This window comes from Lucilia sericata, unplaced genomic scaffold (genome assembly GCF_015586225.1).
Source record: "Lucilia sericata isolate MDLA Ls3-8-SP2 unplaced genomic scaffold, ASM1558622v1 Contig000166F_arrow, whole genome shotgun sequence".
NCBI classification, from domain to species: domain Eukaryota; kingdom Metazoa; phylum Arthropoda; class Insecta; order Diptera; family Calliphoridae; genus Lucilia; species Lucilia sericata.
Genome location: NW_023994195.1, coordinates 60528 through 79441, shown reverse-complemented (window position 1 = coordinate 79441; position 18914 = coordinate 60528). Strand labels below are relative to the sequence as shown.

Here is an 18914-nt window from a genome sequence, read left to right as displayed (position 1 = left end):
TGGCAGAATTATGGCTTGGCTTTGACAGTATATTATAGAACGGATGGATCCTTTTCTTCTGTGTTCAACTTATCGGAAAATCGGATTTTCTTTACTTTCGAAGAAGTAAAAGAAGAGTTTGATTTACCATTCTGAGTGCCTTGATCTTGATTCAGTATGATTCTCTGGAACGTCTTCTTTAAGTTCATATTCTATGCACAATATATGTAGCTATTCTATTTCTCTCTCTTTCGTACAAAACAATTCCAAAATCAAACAAAAGCTGATTTTAGATTGTCGATGGCTAAGCTCATCAATTTTATCTCAATCGGAACAGCCGATTAGAAATGCCAGATTTAATAAACAAATTGTTGACTTTTCCCCACTGTTCCTAAGATTCGAGGTAACCATCTTCGCATTAAAGTTGAAAAATCGGCTCTCAAAAATAACTGTTAAAGTGAAAATGTTAACATTGACAATTTAATTCCTAACTTATATACGTTTATGGTGAGGTTTTGAAATTTAATTGTTTATAAAAGAACATATAAGTACAAATGATTTAATTGTACATACTATATATGTAGATGTTTATTGTTTTAAACTAGGAAAGATTTCAATGAATCAACTAACAAATCTGATGAGTAATTATTAGATATTTTCAATATTTGCTGTTTCTTAATCAAAATGTGATAAGATTTATATTCGACTTTAGATCTTCTTCAAAATTGTTTAGTTTAAATTTATTTTATCGATTTCTTTGGAAATAAAATTGTATAATTCCATTTAATGTTAAGATATTTGTTGTCTAAAGTTTGTATAACATTTATAAATATTATTTCCAACTTGTGGGTAGTACTAGAAACGTCAGTTACGAAATGCATTTTTTTTTTTTTTTTTTTTAAATTTTACCACAGACATTTGTACATAAGTAAATATTAGCTATTAATAATTAAATTTCCTTTATTTATTTATTACTTTTTCATATATATATATTTTTGCAAATATCTACAAATAAATACAATTTGTTTGTCACAAAGTTCAACGATTTTTATCCGTTCAAATAGCTACACTGAGAAAAATTTGTAGCCAACTAGTTAAAAGTAAAAGTGACAAAATCTTTTGCACAACTTTATTGTCAGAAGACTACTCAATTAGGCATGAATAATATTTTCCGATTTTCCGACTAGTCTGTAGACTAGACTATAAACTAGACTATAGACTAGACTAGACTATAGACTAGACTATAGACTAGACTATAGACTAGACTATAGACTAGGACTATATACTAGACTATATACTAGACTATAGACTAGACTATAGACTAGACTATAGACTAGACTATAGACTAGACTACAGACTAGACTATAGGCTAGACTACAGACTAGACTATAGACTAGACTATAGACTAGACTATAGACTAGACTATAGACTAACTATAGACTAGACGTAGACTAGACTATAGACTAGAGACTAGACTATAGACTAGACTATAGACTAGACTATAGACTAGACTATAGACTAGACTATAGACTAGACTATAGACTAGACTATAGACTAGACTATAGACTAGACCTATAACTAGACTATAGACTAGACTATAGACTAGACTATAGACTAGACTATAGACTAGACTATAGACTAGACTATAGACTAGACTATAGACTAGACTATAGACTAGACTTAGACTAGACTAGACTAGACTATAGACTAGACTATAGACTAGACTATAGACTAGACTATAGACTAGACTATAGACTAGACTAACTAGACTAGACTATAGACTAGACTATAGACTAGACTATAGACTAGACTATAGACTAGACTATAGACTAGACTATAGACTAGACTATAGACTAAGACTATAGACTAGACTATAGACTAGACTATAGACTAGACTATAGACTAGACTATAGACTAGACTATAGACTAGACTATAGACTAGACTATAGACTAGACTATAGACTAGACTATAGACTAGACTAACTAGACTAGACTATAGACTAGACTATAGACTAGACTATAGACTAGACTATAGACTAGACTATAGACTAACTATAGACTAGACTAGGAACTAGACCTATGACTAGACCTATAGACTAGACTATAGACTAGACTATAGACTAGACTAGACTAGACTATAGACTAGACTATAGACTAGACTATAGACTAGACTATAGACTAGACTATAGACTAGACTATAGACTAGACTATAGACTAGACTATAGACTAGACTATAGACTAGACTATAGACTAGACTATAGACTAGACTATAGACTAGACTATAGACTAGACTATAGACTAGACTATAGACTAGACTATAGACTAGACTATAGACTAGACTATAGACTAGACTATAGACTAGACTATAGACTAGACTATAGACTAGACTATAGACTAGACTATAGACTAGACTATAGACTAGACTATAGACTAGACTATAGACTAGACTATAGACTAGACTATAGACTAGACTATAGACTAGACTATAGACTAGACTATAGACTAGACTATAGACTAGACTATAGACTAGACCAACGGTTCCCAAATGGGGGTCCGCGGACCCTTAGTGGTCCGTAGTAAAATCCTAGGGGGTCCGCGAAGACGTACGAAAAAAACCATGAATAAACAATATTCTGCTTTTATATGTATGTATGTACAAATATCTCCAATTTTTGTGCAATAATCCCAAATTTTTTGGTGACTTTTTGAATTTTATTTTTTCGGTTGTTTATCAGGAAGAAGCTAGGCCCTACAAATTTATTGTATAACTTTTATAAAATAAAGTATTGCGTGATTTGTAATTTTTATTTCCTGTATATGTACTGAAATAATGGTTTTTATTTCAGACAAATAATACTCTGCCTTACAATTAAATTAGGGATACTGGTACCGGAGTATGAAGTTTAATTCAAAGACAAGCTTATTACAGATTTAAGTTTATCAAATTGTAAGCAAAAGTGTTCTTGTTTGAAAGGACTAAAATTATATGTTTCCAAAACAGAGGTGACTCTTTATGTATATCTTTATAAATATTCCAATCCGACGTGATACACAGATTTTAACTTGATTTTGTTGACCAATACATATTATTAAATTAACATCAGAAAATCCATAGCATTTCGCGTAAATATGTAGCCAAAAACCATGAAGTAAAATAATTCGTTGGTATTTTAAAATTCAAATTTAAGTTCCAAATTCACAGTACTTTAACAAAGAGTTCAAATCATATATTATGCGGATAACGCATTCCGCAACAACATAGAAGAAGTCCAACTTTCTTATATTATTTTCCCGAAAACTTAGCTCACTTACTCAGTTCACACTTTGCAATCGCAACAAATTTTTGAAACGTGACTCCTTAAGCACATGTGACAATATTTGATAAAGAAACCTTTTCGCTACCTTGAAGAAAAATGAACATGAAAGATCTCACGATCATAAAATTAAACATCATGTTAACATATCAACAAAGAAGTCATTCTATCTTCAAAACATGCAACTGAAAACCTATCTGAAATATTATATATTCGCAAAGTACGGGAATATTTTATAGATATGACATCTCTACATTTATTAGACCTAGGAATTAATGAACTAGGTCAATTTTCGGATGGACAATTATTTAGAACAATAAGATATCAAAATATGTATGGGGGTCCGCGAAATTAAATAAGTTCTTCAAGGGGTCCGCGAAGTAAAAATCGGTGGGAACCGCTGGACTAGACTATAGACTAGACTATAGACTAGACTATAGACTAGACTATAGACTAGACTATAGACTAGACTATAGACTAGACTATAGACTAGACTATAGACTAGACTATAGACTAGACTATAGACTAGACTATAGACTAGACTATAGACTAGACTATAGACTAGACTATAGACTAGACTATAGACTAGACTATAGACTAGACTATAGACTAGACTATAGACTAGACTATAGACTAGACTATAGACTAGACTATAGACTAGACTATAGACTAGACTATAGACTAGACTATAGACTAGACTATAGACTAGACTATAGACTACACTGTAGACTACACTGTAGACTACACTATAGACTAGACTATAGACTAGACTATAGACTAGACTATAGACTAGACTATAGACTAGACTATAGACTAGACTATAGACTAGACTATAGACTAGACTATAGACTAGACTATAGACTAGACTATAGACTAGACTATAGACTAGACTACAGACTAGACTATAGGCTAGACTACAGACTAGACTATAGACTAGACTATAGACTAGACTATAGACTAGACTATAGACTAGACTATAGACTAGACTATAGACTAGACTATAGACTAGACTATAGACTAGACTATAGACTAGACTATAGACTAGACTATAGACTAGACTATAGACTAGACTATACTAGACTATAGACTAGACTATAGACTAGACTATAGACTAGACTATACTAGACTATAGACTAGACTATAGACTAGACTATAGACTAGACTATAGACTAGACTATAGACTAGATATAGACTAGACTATAGACTAGACTATAGACTAGACTATAGACTAGACTATAGACTAGACTATGGACTAGACTATAGACTAGACTATAGACTAGACTATAGACTAGACTATAGACTAGACTATAGACTAGACTATAGACTACTATGACTAGAATATAGACTAGACTATAGACTAGACTATAGACTAGACTATAGACTAGACTATAGACTAGACTATAGACTATAGACTACTATAGACTAGACTATAGACTAGACTATAACTAGACTATAGACTAGACTATAGACTAGACTATAGCTAGACTATAGACTAGACTATAGACTAGACTATAGACTAGACTATAGACTAGACTATAGACTAGACATAGACTAGACTATAGACAGGCTATAGACTAGACTATAGACTAGACTATAGACTAGACTATAGACTAGACTATAGACTAGACTATAGACTGGACTTAGACTAGACTATAAACTAGACTATAGACTAGACTATAGGACTAGACTATAGACTAGACTATAGACTAGACTATAGACTAGACTATAGGCTAGACTATAGACTAGACTATAGACTAGACTATAGACTAGACTATAGACTAGACATAGACTAGACTATAGACTAGACTATAAACTAGACTATAGACTAGACTATAGACTAGACTATAGACTAGACTATAGACTAGACTATGACTAGACTAGGACTAGACTAGAGACTAGACTATAGACTAGACTATAGACTAGGCTATAGACTAGACTATAGACTAGACTATAGACTAGACTATAGACTAGACTATAGACTAGATTATAGACTGGACTATAGACTAGACTATAGACTGGACTATAGACTAGACTATAGACTGGACTATAGACTAGACTATAGACTAGACTATAGACTAGACTATAGACTAGACTATAGACTAGACTATAGACTAGACTATAGACTAGACTATAGACTAGACTATAGACTAGACTATAGACTAGACTATAGACTAGACTATAGACTAGACTATAGACTAGTCTATAGACTAGTCTATAACTAGACTATAGACTAGACTATAGACTAGACTATAGACTAGACTATAGACTAGACTATAGACTAGACTATAGACTAGACTATAGACTAGACTATAGACTAGACTATAGACTAGACTATAGACTAGACTATAGACTAGACTATAGACTAGACTATAGACTAGACTATAGACTAGACTATAGACTAGACTATAGACTAGACTATAGACTAGACTATAGACTAGACTATAGACTAGACTATAGACTAAACTATAGACTAGACTATAGACTAGAATATAGACTAGAATATAGACTAGACTATAGACTAGACTATAGACTAGACTATAGACTAGACTATAGACTAGACTATAGACTAGACTATAGACTAGACTATAGACTAGACTATAGACTACACTGTAGACTACACTGTAGACTACACTATAGACTAGACTATAGACTAGACTATAGACTAGACTATAGACTAGACTATAGACTAGACGGAAACAGCTGTTTCCGCAGGTTTTTTTTAGGTGTTTACATAGAAATACATCCCTGATCTAATACTACTTGTTTGTTTTTTGAATCATTTCAAAAAATGAAGAGAGCCATACGACTGTCAAATTTTCCATCCGTATTTTGATGGTTTCATTACATATTTCTTTTAGACGATTCCATCCTTTCTCTTCTACACACAGCTCATATTACTTGCGTGCTCGTCTGAAGGGGGCTTAACTATGTGTAACTAAAGGGGTAACCGTATTTGACAGATTTTTTAAATAGTATTATATTTATGCTTTCAATAAAATTTCTTACAGTGTATTTAAAATAACAAAAACAACATAACGTATGTAGAAATTAATCGTTCATATAGTAATAGTTGATAAGAACCTTTTTTTTTGTTTTTGTTGTTTTTTTTTTTTTTTGTTTTGGTTTCGGCACTAAAGTTTCAGGCAAATTCATAATAATCTACAACAGGTGGATTTTAGTATTGTTTAAACAGTCGATACATAATCTACAACAACTCTGTCCAGTAAGTTGACAGACCTTCTATAGGTCCCTTTAAGAACATTAAAAAAAAATAAAGCAAAAAATTGCGCAAAAAAGTGAAATTAACAAAAATTAAGAAAATTAAATTGTCAATTATAAATCCAACATGTAAATAAAACAACTGCTAATGGAGATTACAAATGAAAATAATTTAAATGGAATGATTAAATTAAACAAAAAAAATTTGTGTTTAAAATTGCAAAATAACATAGTGATTTTGAATAGAAAGTGTAAAAAAAATTAATTATTTACATTTAATTTGTATAATTTAAAGTGTATTGAACTGTAAAAGTAAATTGAAAAAGAAAATATTTTCATTGATTAAAAAAAGACGAGATTAATATAAAGTGAAATGAACTTTAACTTATACTAATACAATAAATTCTATTTTTTTAATCGTTAAAAAATACAATATATTAAATATTGAAAAGATAAATATCTCATTCAGTTACAAATAATTACTTTTCGTTATTATTAATGCAATAAATTTTTAATGAACATTATCCTTAAATAGCCATTACACAATGGGTCTGGAAAAACAATGTTTATTATATATTGTGGTCATATATTTTCAATATTTCCTTTGAAACTGTAAAGTCCATTTAATAGGAAACAGGACCGATATGGAAAAAATTGGAAAATTTTCATATGTATGATAAATTTTTTTAGTTAAAGGTCTTAAATTGTTCATAGCTTTTATAAAGTTTATTTGGTATTGAAAAATGGGGATTCCAAAAAAATGACGAACACTAGCTTCCAGGTAGAAGTCCGAGTAATAACGGAATGAGTAAATTGGATTAGAATAAATAAGGCGCCCACAGGGCATAACATATTTACCGACAGCCAGAAGGCAATTAGAGCGATATCAGGTGATAGAACTAAATCTAAGACCCTATTGGATTGTAAGAAAGCTCTAACTGAATACCCTCCCAGAGGTAAGGTTCACATCATATGGGTACCAGACCTCTTGTGAGTAGTCGGCAATGAAAGAGCGAATGTAATAGCTTTAAAGGGAAGGGAACTCGAGGTAGTTATCCGTGGCTAGAACCACAAAGATAGTATGGGGTGACTCTAAAGAGAGCAGGACGAGAAGCCTCCTTAAAATGAACAAGTTTGAGGTTAGTATGATGGTACGTATTCTGAGTGGACACACAGGATTACGGCTACATCTATACAAAATTGGACGTGCGGATTCAGACGAGAGAGGACAGTGAAACTCTGAAGCACTTTCTTTGCCATTGTCAGGCTTTCGCCGAAATTAGATCCAAATATCTTGGAAGTGATATTATTGCGGATATAATATCCCTCACGAACACTGATGGGAAAATTCCAAGGGATTGCGTCCAGGAAACTGAGTTTCTGAACATCGGACTAAATGTATTAGTGAATACTATATAAGGTCTTTGTTTTTACCAACAAGCATTTTCCATGAAAAGGAGCGCACAACAGGTCCGATAGTGGTCTAGGATTTGATGTAGATACATACTCCTATCAACCTAACCTATAAAATATCTTTAACGTTCATGACAAGGTTAAAAATATCAGAATAGCGATGAAAATCTACATAATTAAGTTTTTAAGATGATAGCTTTAGAGGAGAAATAAGGCCTAACTTTGTTCTTGGTAAGAATAGACAAGAAGTTCTGGTCGATAACTTTTACAAGTAGTGTTTCCTCAGGTTCTTCATTCCTGTGAAAGACATCTTATTTTGGCACGGCCAGCTCATAATTTTGGCTTCCAAGAATTTGAGCTCATTGTCCAGTTTAGTGCCCCATCCTTTTTTGTAGACAGTGAACTTTGTGAGCACCGGAAGATCGCTCCTCGTCTTTGCCAGTCCCATATTAGCGCCATCCCAGGGTAAGAGGATATTTTAAGCCAAGTTTTTCAGGGTACCAGCACATTGGTGAGATACCAACCTCATCAACATCACGCCCATGCTGAACTCACTTCTCAGGTTTATTCTCAGTTGTCAGCTCCTCCGGAGAACTAATCCTTTTTGCCACAGATATTGAGAAAGAATCAGAATTTTCCTTTGAAGTGTCTTGGGATTGACTTGATTGAATGGGCTCCAGAAAGCCATTTTTAGTAAGAGGAAGTTTAGCTATGATACCACTCTAGTTTAGGATTTGTTATGATAATGTTGTTATTAATTATCATTAATTGATTCAGAGTCGGAACCCTCAAATATTTAAAGGCTGAGGTAGCTTAGAGTACACCCTTCACTTTCATCTCTACATTTTTGCCAATAGCATGCTGTAGAGTTGGTGCATTGTGCACCACAAAGGCCTAGGTACCCACCTCTGTAGTAGACTTTTGCTTACGATTGCAGGATAACGACAACATATGACTAGCGAGCAGATCAACACTTACCGCCGGTACTGGATTATTTAACAATGAGCCGTAATGTTAACATTATTATCTTTACTTTAACTCAAGAAAAGCTTTTCAGATAATTTGTTCTAAAGTTCAATACTAACTCTGATCCGCTGAGAATATGTATGCATTCAAGAAAATTTCATGAACTGGCTTCTGAATTTCTCCATTACAACTGAGATTTGAGATATCGTATCTTAAAAAACTGCGCTTTTTGTGACGTTATAACAGCTCCAATACTACTTAATTCAACATTAAAAGAGAGGCTTAACATCCGAGATATCTTCTCTCTTCCTCGAGATATCTTCACCTAAAGCTTGATATAACAATAAATTGATAAAAGCTCTATTTTATCGTTTAAAAATCTGCTGTAGTTTCGGAGATACCATCCGTTGAAGTTAACGGACGGACAGATATCATTAGCTCGAATCAGAATGTGATTTTAAGTATTGTAATATCCATAGATATGTAGGTGTGGATCCGATATTTCTGTTTGTTATAAGCAATATCCATACTCCGCACTATAAAAGTTCAAGTTTTTGGTGAAGATATCTCGAAGAAGAAAGAAGATATGGCAGATGTTAAGCCTTTATTAGCTGTCAGAATGGATTTACAGGTGGCATACAACATTTTATAAAGTCTTGGTGCGTTTATAAATTGCAGGACATCATATCTGAAATTCCAGATGTGATGTAGAAAATCTGAGATCATATTCGGATTCTCGGCTCAATCCTATGCAACTTTGTCTCAGGATTTCGACATTTTTTCAAATTTTGTCGGCCTGTGTATTCTTACTAATTTAAATAAGAATATCTTTTTTTGGATTCTAGGAATAATTATATAACAAGTAATTATAAACAAGTAAGAAATTATAGTCGGGCGAGGCCGACCATATAATACCCTACACCTGTTACAAAAATAAAATGTGATTTAGTTTTCATAATAAAGCATTTAAGTTGAATTTGAATAAAATTGTGGACATTTAAGTAAAATTTTGAAGGGGTCTTTGTATAGGGGCTATGGTCAAATGAGACCCTATAATTATAAAATTCATGAAAGTCATCAAGGCTAGTATAGAACTTGGTTTTGCAGCTTTTTGTCGAGATACGATTATATTAAACATAATTATGAACTTGAAAGCCCTATTCGTCGGGTTCAGTTTTATGGGGGATAGGTGAAATCATGGGCCGATGTTAACCATTTTCAATAGGCTTCGTCTCCGGTACCGTAGAAGATTATGTGTCAAATTTCATTGAATTATCTTCAAAATTGCGACCTGTAGTTTACAAGCCCTATTCAGGGGTTCAGTTGTATGGGGGCTAGGTGAAATAATGGACCGATCTTAACCATTTTCAATAGACTTCGCCGCCGGGCAATGAAGATCATGTACCAAATTTCATTGAATTATATTCAAAATTACGACCTGTAGTTTGACTACAAGGTTTACATGGACGGACATAGCTGATTCTAGCCGAAAAGCCGATTGGTATACTTTAAGGTGGGTATTGCACCAATATTATTGTGCGTTACAAACATCAGCACAAACCCAATATACCCTCCCCATTAAAGTGGTGTAGGGTATAAATATATCACTTAGACAATATAACGTTTTAGGGTAACAAAACATAATTCTAAATATTATTTTATTACCTTGAATTGTTTGTCATAAATGATAAAACTAATCTAAGTAAATTCGATTAGCGATTAGATGTGTATATAATTTCATTTTCAATTGTGCCAAAAATGTTTACAAATTATTTCAAATCATCGTTTTTGTGCAAATTCTGCAAACATAAAAAAACTTAAAAACAATGCATTACGTCAAAAAAAAATTTAATAAAAAAACTAATAACAATGTTTAAGTACAAAAATACAATATGATTAATACAAATACTAAAAGTGTATTAGTAGCAGTACTGAGAAGTACCCAGTACCATAAACCACAAATTGTTTGACGGTTTGACGATTACTTCTTATATATTTAATAGATTAATTTCCATTTCTTTGTTAGTTTTATGTGTTTTGTTTTTTGTGCAATACTTGATTAAAGTAATAATATTATTAAATACATATTTTCTTTATTTTATAACCTAGAAACGATAAAAAGAAAAATTAGAAGTTTCTGACATTAGCAATATCTGCTATTGCTCGATTCTACATTGTTATTGATTGTGCCAATCATAAATATGTCGGCATTTTAGAAAAAAAAACCTAATCACTTTTTGTACATAATTTTTATTTTAAATTGATAAGTTTAACTTAATTTTGCTTAAATGTTCATTAAAATAACTTCATACATGCTGCATTTAAGTATAAACAATTGAAATTTCTATGCATTTAAATATTTAACTTTAACCATAAATGTAATTGTTTATTTAATAGAACGCTTCACATTTCGGGAAATTTTGTTAATGACAGTACGACCAATGGAAAAATAGTTTTAAATTTTGTATAGACTAGACTACAGACGGTACCGGAGACGAAGCCTATTGAAAAAGGTTTACATCAGTCCATGATTTACCTAACCCCCATACAACTGAACCCGACGAATAGGGCTTTCAAGTTCATAATTATGTTTAATATAATAGTATCTCGACAATTATTGTCGGCCTCGCCCGAATATAATTTCTCACTTGTTTATATTTATAATTATTCCTAGAATCCAAAAAAGAAATTCTTATTTAAATTAGTAAGAATACACAGCCCGACAAAATTTGAAAAAATGTCGAAATCCTGAGACCAAGTTGCATAGGATTGAGCCGAGAATCCGAATATGATCTCAGATTTTCTACATCACATCGGGAATTTCAGATATGGTGTCCTGCAATTTATAAACGCACCAAGACTTTATAAAATGTTGTATGACACCTGCAAATCCATTCCGACAGCTAATAAAGGCTTAACATCTGCCATATCTTTCTTCTTCGAGATATCTTCAACAAAAACTAGACCTTTTATAGTGCGGAGTATGGATATTGCTTATAACCAACAGAAATATCGGATCCACACCTACATATCTATGAATATTACAATACTTAAAATCACTTTCTGATTCGACTTAATGATATCTGTCCGTCCGTTAACTTCAACGGATTGTATCTCCGAAACTACAGTAGTTTTTTAACCGATAAAATAGAACTTTTATCAATTTATTGTTATATCAAGCCTTAGGTGACTAGACTATAGACTAGACTATAGACTAGACTATAGACTAGACTATAGACTAGACTATAGACTAGACTATAGACTAGACTATAGACTAGACTATAGACTAGACCATAGACTAGACTATAGACTAGACTATAGACTAGACTATGGACTAGACTATGGACTAGACTATAGACTAGACTATAGACTAGACTATAGACTAGACTATGGACTAGACTATGGACTAGACTATAGACTAGACTATAGACTAGACTATAGACTAGACTATAGACTAGACTATAGACTAGACTATAGACTAGACTGTAGACTAGACTATAGACTAGACTATAGACTAGACTATAGACTAGACTATAGACTAGACTGTAGACTAGACTATAGACTAGACTATAGACTAGACTATAGACTAGACTATAGACTAGACTATAGACTAGACTATAGACTAGACTATAGACTAGACTATAGACTAGACTATAGACTAGACTATAGACTAGACTATAGACTAGACTATAGACTAGACTATAGACTAGACTATAGACTAGACTATAGACTAGACTATAGACTAGACTATAGACTAGACTATAGACTAGACTATAGACTAGACTATAGACTAGACTATGGACTAGACTATAGACTAGACTATAGACTAGACTATAGACTAGACTATAGACTAGACTATAGACTAGACTATAGACTAGACTATAGACTAGACTATAGACTAGACTATAGACTAGACTATAGACTAGACTATAGACTAGACTGTAGACTAGACTATAGACTAGACTATAGACTAGACTATAGACTAGACTATAGACTAGACTATAGACTAGACTATAGACTAGACTATAGACTAGACTATAGACTAGACTATAGACTAGACTATAGACTAGACTATAGACTAGACTATAGACTAGACTATAGACTAGACTATAGACTAGACTATAGACTAGACTATAGACTAGACTATAGACTAGACTATAGACTAGACTATAGACTAGACTATAGACTAGACTATAGACTAGACTATAGACTAGACTATAGACTAGACTATAGACTAGACTATAGACTAGACTATAGACTAGACTATAGACTAGACTATAGACTAGACTATAGACTAGACTATAGACTAGACTATAGACTAGACTATAGACTAGCATAGACTAGACTATAGACTAATAGATGACTATAGACTAGACTATAGACTAGACTATAGACTAGACTATAGACTAGACTATAGACTAGACTATAGACTAGACTATAGACTAGACTATAGATAGACTATAGACTATAGACTAGACTATAGACTAGACTATAGACTAGACTATAGACTAGACTATAGACTAGACTATAGACTCGACTATAGACTAGACTATAGACTAGACTATAGACTTGACTATAGACTTGACTATAGACTAGACTATAGACTAGACTATAGACTAGACTATAGACTAGACTATAGACTAGACTATAAACTAGACTATAGTCTAGACTATAGACTAGACTATAGACTAGACTATACACTAGACTATAGACTAGACTATAGACTAGACTATAGACTAGACTATAGACTAGACTATAGACTAGACTATAGACTAGACTATAGACTAGACTATAGACTAGACTATAGACTAGACTATAGACTAGACTATAGACTAGACTATAGACTAGACTATAGACTAGACTATAGACTAGACTATAGACTAGACTATAGACTAGACCTAATAAGACTAGACTATAGACTAGACTATAGACTAGACTATAGACTAGACTATAGACTAGACTATAGACTAGGACTATAGACTAGACTATAGACTAGACTATAGATAGACTATAGACTAGACTTAGACTAGACTATAGACTAGACTATCGACTAGACTATAGACTAGACTATAGACTAGACTATAGACTAGACTATAGACTAGACTTAGATAGACTATAGACTAGACTATAGACTAGACTATAGACTGACTATAGACTAGACTATAGACTAGACTTAGACTAGACTAGACTATAGACTAGACTATAGACTAGACTATAGACTAGACTATAGACTAGACTAGACTAGACTATAGACTAGACTATAGACTAGACTATAGACTAGACTATAGACTAGACTATAGACTAGTATTGTAGAAAAGCAATCATAGACTTATGTTTTTAGTATTTGAAATATTAATTGAATATTTCTTAACTCTCTTGTAAACTTTTCATAGACAAACTTGTCTTAAATTTTCTTTTTAAATTATTATAAATAAATTATTTTTATTTAACCAACATATCAAAACCAACATTATTTATAATAGTTATGGGCGATCAAAAAGAAAGTGTTGGTATACCGCAATTTAACGGTCGCGGTTACGATGAGTGGCAATTTCGCGTAAAAATTCATTTCGAAAATTTGAATTTGTTGGAGGTTTTAACGGGCCTACCACCAACAGACGCAACTGCCTTGTTGGAATTTAAGAAGAATGATAGAAAAGCAAGAGACAAGCTGGTATCATTCGTAAGTAATGATTGTTTGGGATACATTCGTGAAAAGCAAACTGCCAAAGAAATGTGGGAAAGTCTCCAGAATGTATTCGCAAAGAAATCCATAGTAAATCAAGTCTTGGTAAGGAAACAGATTATGAATCTGCAAATGAAAGAGGGGCAAATGATGATGGAACATCTAGTGAAATTTGAAAATTTGGTAAGGAATCTGAAGATGGCTGGTGCTAACATCGAAGAAAGTGATGTCCTTACGCAACTATTTATGACATTGCCAGAGAAATACGATCATCTAATCACAGCATTGCAAAATATAGAAGAATCCAAATTAAATTACAATCTGGTTAAAGAACGGTTACTTCTTGAAGAAACCAAGATGACAAATCGTGTTGAAGAAGAAGATTGTTCAACAAAAACAGCATTTGCAGGAAAGAAGAATTTTAAGAAAAAAATTTCAAGGTCGTTGCTTCAAATGTAATAAAATTGGACATAAAGCCAATGTATGCCGCCAGGGTGAAGCTTGCAGCGCCAAAGGTGTTAAAAATTCGAAGTCGGTTTGTTTTATGGCCGATAAATCAAGTGGGTCAAAAAACAGTAATTCTTTTTTGAAATTTAAACTTGATTCTGGGGCAAGTGACCATTTAGTAAACGAGAAATGGTACTTCGATTCGATCAAAAAGCTTCCAAACCCAATCGAAATTAGAGTTGCAAAAGATGATCAGTCCCTTTATGCAAATAAATTTGGTATAATCAACGGAAAAAGCAACAAAGGTGTTGATATAACATTGAAAAATGTTTTATACGTTCCTGAGCTAAGAGATAATCTGCTCTCAGTGAAGAAAATGACTGCTGCTGGAATTGAAGTAAGATTCTGCAAAGACAAAGCATTAATTTCAAATGGAAATGAAATAATAGCAACAGGTTACCTTCGAGGAAACTTATATGAGGTAAGCCTTAGTATTCAGCAGTGCGTAGCTAACTTAACAATCAGTGAGAAGAATCAACTGTGGCACAAACGTTATGGTCACATTGGTCAATCATCGTTTCAAGATCTGGTGAGTAAGAATATGGTTTCTGGAATTGATGTCAAACCAGAAAAGTTCGATTTCTGTGACATTTGTGTGGAAGGGAAACATTGCCGTGATCCTTTCATCAAAGCCCATACAAAAGCTACCCGCCCTCTTGAGAGAATTCACTCTGATGTTTGTGGACCTATAGAACCTGCAGCATGGGATGGTTCAAGGTACTTTGTGTCATTCATTGATGACTTTACTCACTTTTCAGTAATATACACAATTAAGAAGAAGTCTGATGTGTTCAACTGTTTCAAAGAGTACGAAGCTATGGTGACTGCTAAATTTGGAACGTCAATTTCTAAACTCACTATTGATCAAGGCCGGGAATACGGATCAAAAGAACAAAAGAATTGGTACAAAACTAAAGGAATACAAGTAGAAGAAACCATAGCCTATTCCCCTCAACAAAATGGAGTGGCCGAACGATACAACAGAACCCTAGTGGAAAAGGTGAGGACAATGTTACTCCAATCAAAAATGCCTAAGTATATGTGGAATGAAGCCGCTTTGACTGGGATATATCTTATAAACCGAAGTCCAACAAAAGCTCTTTCGGAAGATGTCACACCTGCTCAGTTGTGGTTTGGGTATAAGCCGAACATCAGTTCACTTAAAATCTTTGGATGTAAGGCTTATGCTTGGGTGCCGAAACAAAAACGTCACAAACTTGATGCTAAGAGTCAAAAGCTTGTCATGATCGGATATGTCCCAAATGGTTACAAGTTATGGGACATGTATTCAAGGAAGATAATAACTTCAAGAGATGTAAAATTTGATGAAAACAACTTTCCATATGCAGAAGAACAAGATGAACAACCTAAATTAGTAATTAGAAGTAACATGCAAGAAGGGGATGAGGATGATGTTATGCCTGTTACATCAAATCAAGATGCTACTGTGCCTGTTGATGACGAGGAATGTACAGTTGATCCAATGAGTGAAAGTAGGCCTGAAGAACTAATAACTTCCGATGAAGATATTAACAATGATGAGGACTATGGCGATAATGATAACAATGATGTCATTTCAATAGAAGAAGATGCTAATGAAAAAGAAACCATTAGAAGAAGTGAAAGAGTGCGAAAAGTACCAAGCAAATTTCTTGGATTTAGTTTCGGTTATTCCATTTATACAGAAGGTGTTTATTTCATGTCTGTCCCTGAACAATATTCTGAGATCTCTTGTCGTAATGATGCCAATGAATGGTATAAAGCTGTAAATGAAGAATTGAAATCAATGGAAGCAAATGAAGTGTGGACAATTGTCAAACGCCCAAGCAGCACGAAATTACTACAATCAAAGTGGGTCTTTAAAATTAAAACAGATCAAGATGGGAATCCGACACGCTATAAAGCCCGGCTTGTTGTCAAAGGGTATCTTCAGAAGAAAGGAGTTAATTATAATGAAACATATGCTCCTGTTGCTAAGCTGACTACGGTTCGTGTTCTCTTGGCAATAGCTGTAAAGAAAAATCTAACTCTATATCAAGTTGATGTGAAAACTGCCTTTTTAAATGGGAAGCTTAAAGAGGAAATCTACATGGAATTGCCAGAAGGGGTTGTAACAGAAAATGGCATGGTTTGTCGTCTTCAAAAATCTTTATATGGACTGAAGCAAGCTCCCAAATGTTGGAACGATACATTAAATCAACATCTTATTACAATGGGATTCAGTAGATCAAAACATGATTACTGCTTATATACAAAGTTCGAAAATTCCAACGTTTTGTATATAATCATGTACGTAGATGATTTGCTAATTGCCGGAAGTAGTTCAAATCTAATAGAATGTTTCAAAAATCAATTGTGCAGAAGATTTCAATTGTCTGATTGCGGAAAACTTAAGCATTTCTTGGGGATGAAATTTGAAAACGATGGAGAAAACATGATAATATCTCAAGAAGCAAGTATCAATAAAGTTTTGGAAAAATTCTCAATGATGGATTGTAATCCAGTGAAGACGCCGATGGATAAAGGGTTAAAATTATATTTAAACAAAAATCAAAATAAAATCGATAAACCCTATAAAGAATTGCTTGGAAGTTTGATGTACATTATGCTGTGTGTCAGACCAGATATTTGCTTTCATGTCAGTTACCTAGGTCGTTTTCAACAACATCCGTCTGATGATCATTGGCAAGCACTTAAAAGAATTTTAAGATATCTGAAAGGTACCGTAAAGAAGAAACTTATATATAGTCCAAATGATTCAAACCCTCTAGTGGGCTACGCAGATGCTGACTGGGCCAGTGATGAAGTAGACAGAAAATCTGTTAGTGGATATGTGTTTAAGGTGTATGGCTGCACAGTATCCTGGGCAAGTAGAAAACAACAAACGGTTTCAACATCTTCAAATGAAGCAGAATACGTAGCATTAAGTACTGCTGTATCAGAGGCCATTTGGTTACGCGGTATACTTCAGGATTTAAAAATAATTAAAAATGATGCTGTACCAATTTATGAAGATAACAATGGATGTATATGTATGGCGTCCAATGTTGAGAGCAAGAGATCTAAACACATAGATATCAAGCATCACTTTATCAGAGACTATATTGAAAAAGGAGTAATTAAAGTGGAACCTATTGGAACTGCAAATCAACTGGCTGACATGTTTACAAAAACTTTAGATAATTGTAGATTTGTTAAACTTTGTAATTGTTTAGGATTGCATGATTGAGAAGGGGTATTGTAGAAAAGCAATCATAGACTTATGTTTTTAGTATTTGAAATATTAATTGAATATTTCTTAACTCTCTTGTAAACTTTTCATAGACAAACTTGTCTTAAATTTTCTTTTTAAATTATTATAAATAAATTATTTTTATTTAACCAACATATCAAAACCAACATTATTTATAATAACTAGACTATAGACTAGACTATAGACTAGACTATAGACTAGACTATAGACTAGACTATAGACTAGACTATAGACTAGACTATAGACTAGACTATAGACTAGACCAACGTTTCCCAAATGGGGGTCCGCGGACCCCTAGTGGTCCGTAGTAAAATCCTAGGGGGTCCGCGAAGACGAACGAAAAAAACATGAATAAACAATATTCTTTTATATGTATGTACAAATATCTCCAATTTTTGTGCAATAATCCCAAATTTTTTGGTGACTTTTTGAATTTTATTTTTTCGGTTGTTTATCAGGAAGAAGCTAGGCCCTACAAATTTATTGTATAACTTTTATGAAGTAAAGTATTGCGTGTTTTGTAATTTTTATTTCCTGTATATGTACTGAAATAATGGTTTTTATTTCAGACAAATAA

The 18914-nt window shown here is 33.0% G+C and overlaps 1 protein-coding gene across 2 annotated transcripts in view; it reads left to right on the top strand.

The window, feature by feature from the left end:
- LOC119601458 (1-acyl-sn-glycerol-3-phosphate acyltransferase alpha) overlaps positions 1–18914 on the top strand; it is a 39681-nt gene that overhangs the window by 16273 nt on the left and 4494 nt on the right. The window contains exon 1 of one of the 2 annotated variants that reach the window (XM_037952399.1): positions 6449–6516. The exons of the other annotated variant lie outside the window; for it this stretch is intronic. The gene's annotated coding sequence lies outside the window, so the exon portion shown is untranslated. Of the gene's footprint in view, positions 1–6448; positions 6517–18914 lie in introns of those variants that run through there. 2 annotated transcript variants of the gene reach the window in all.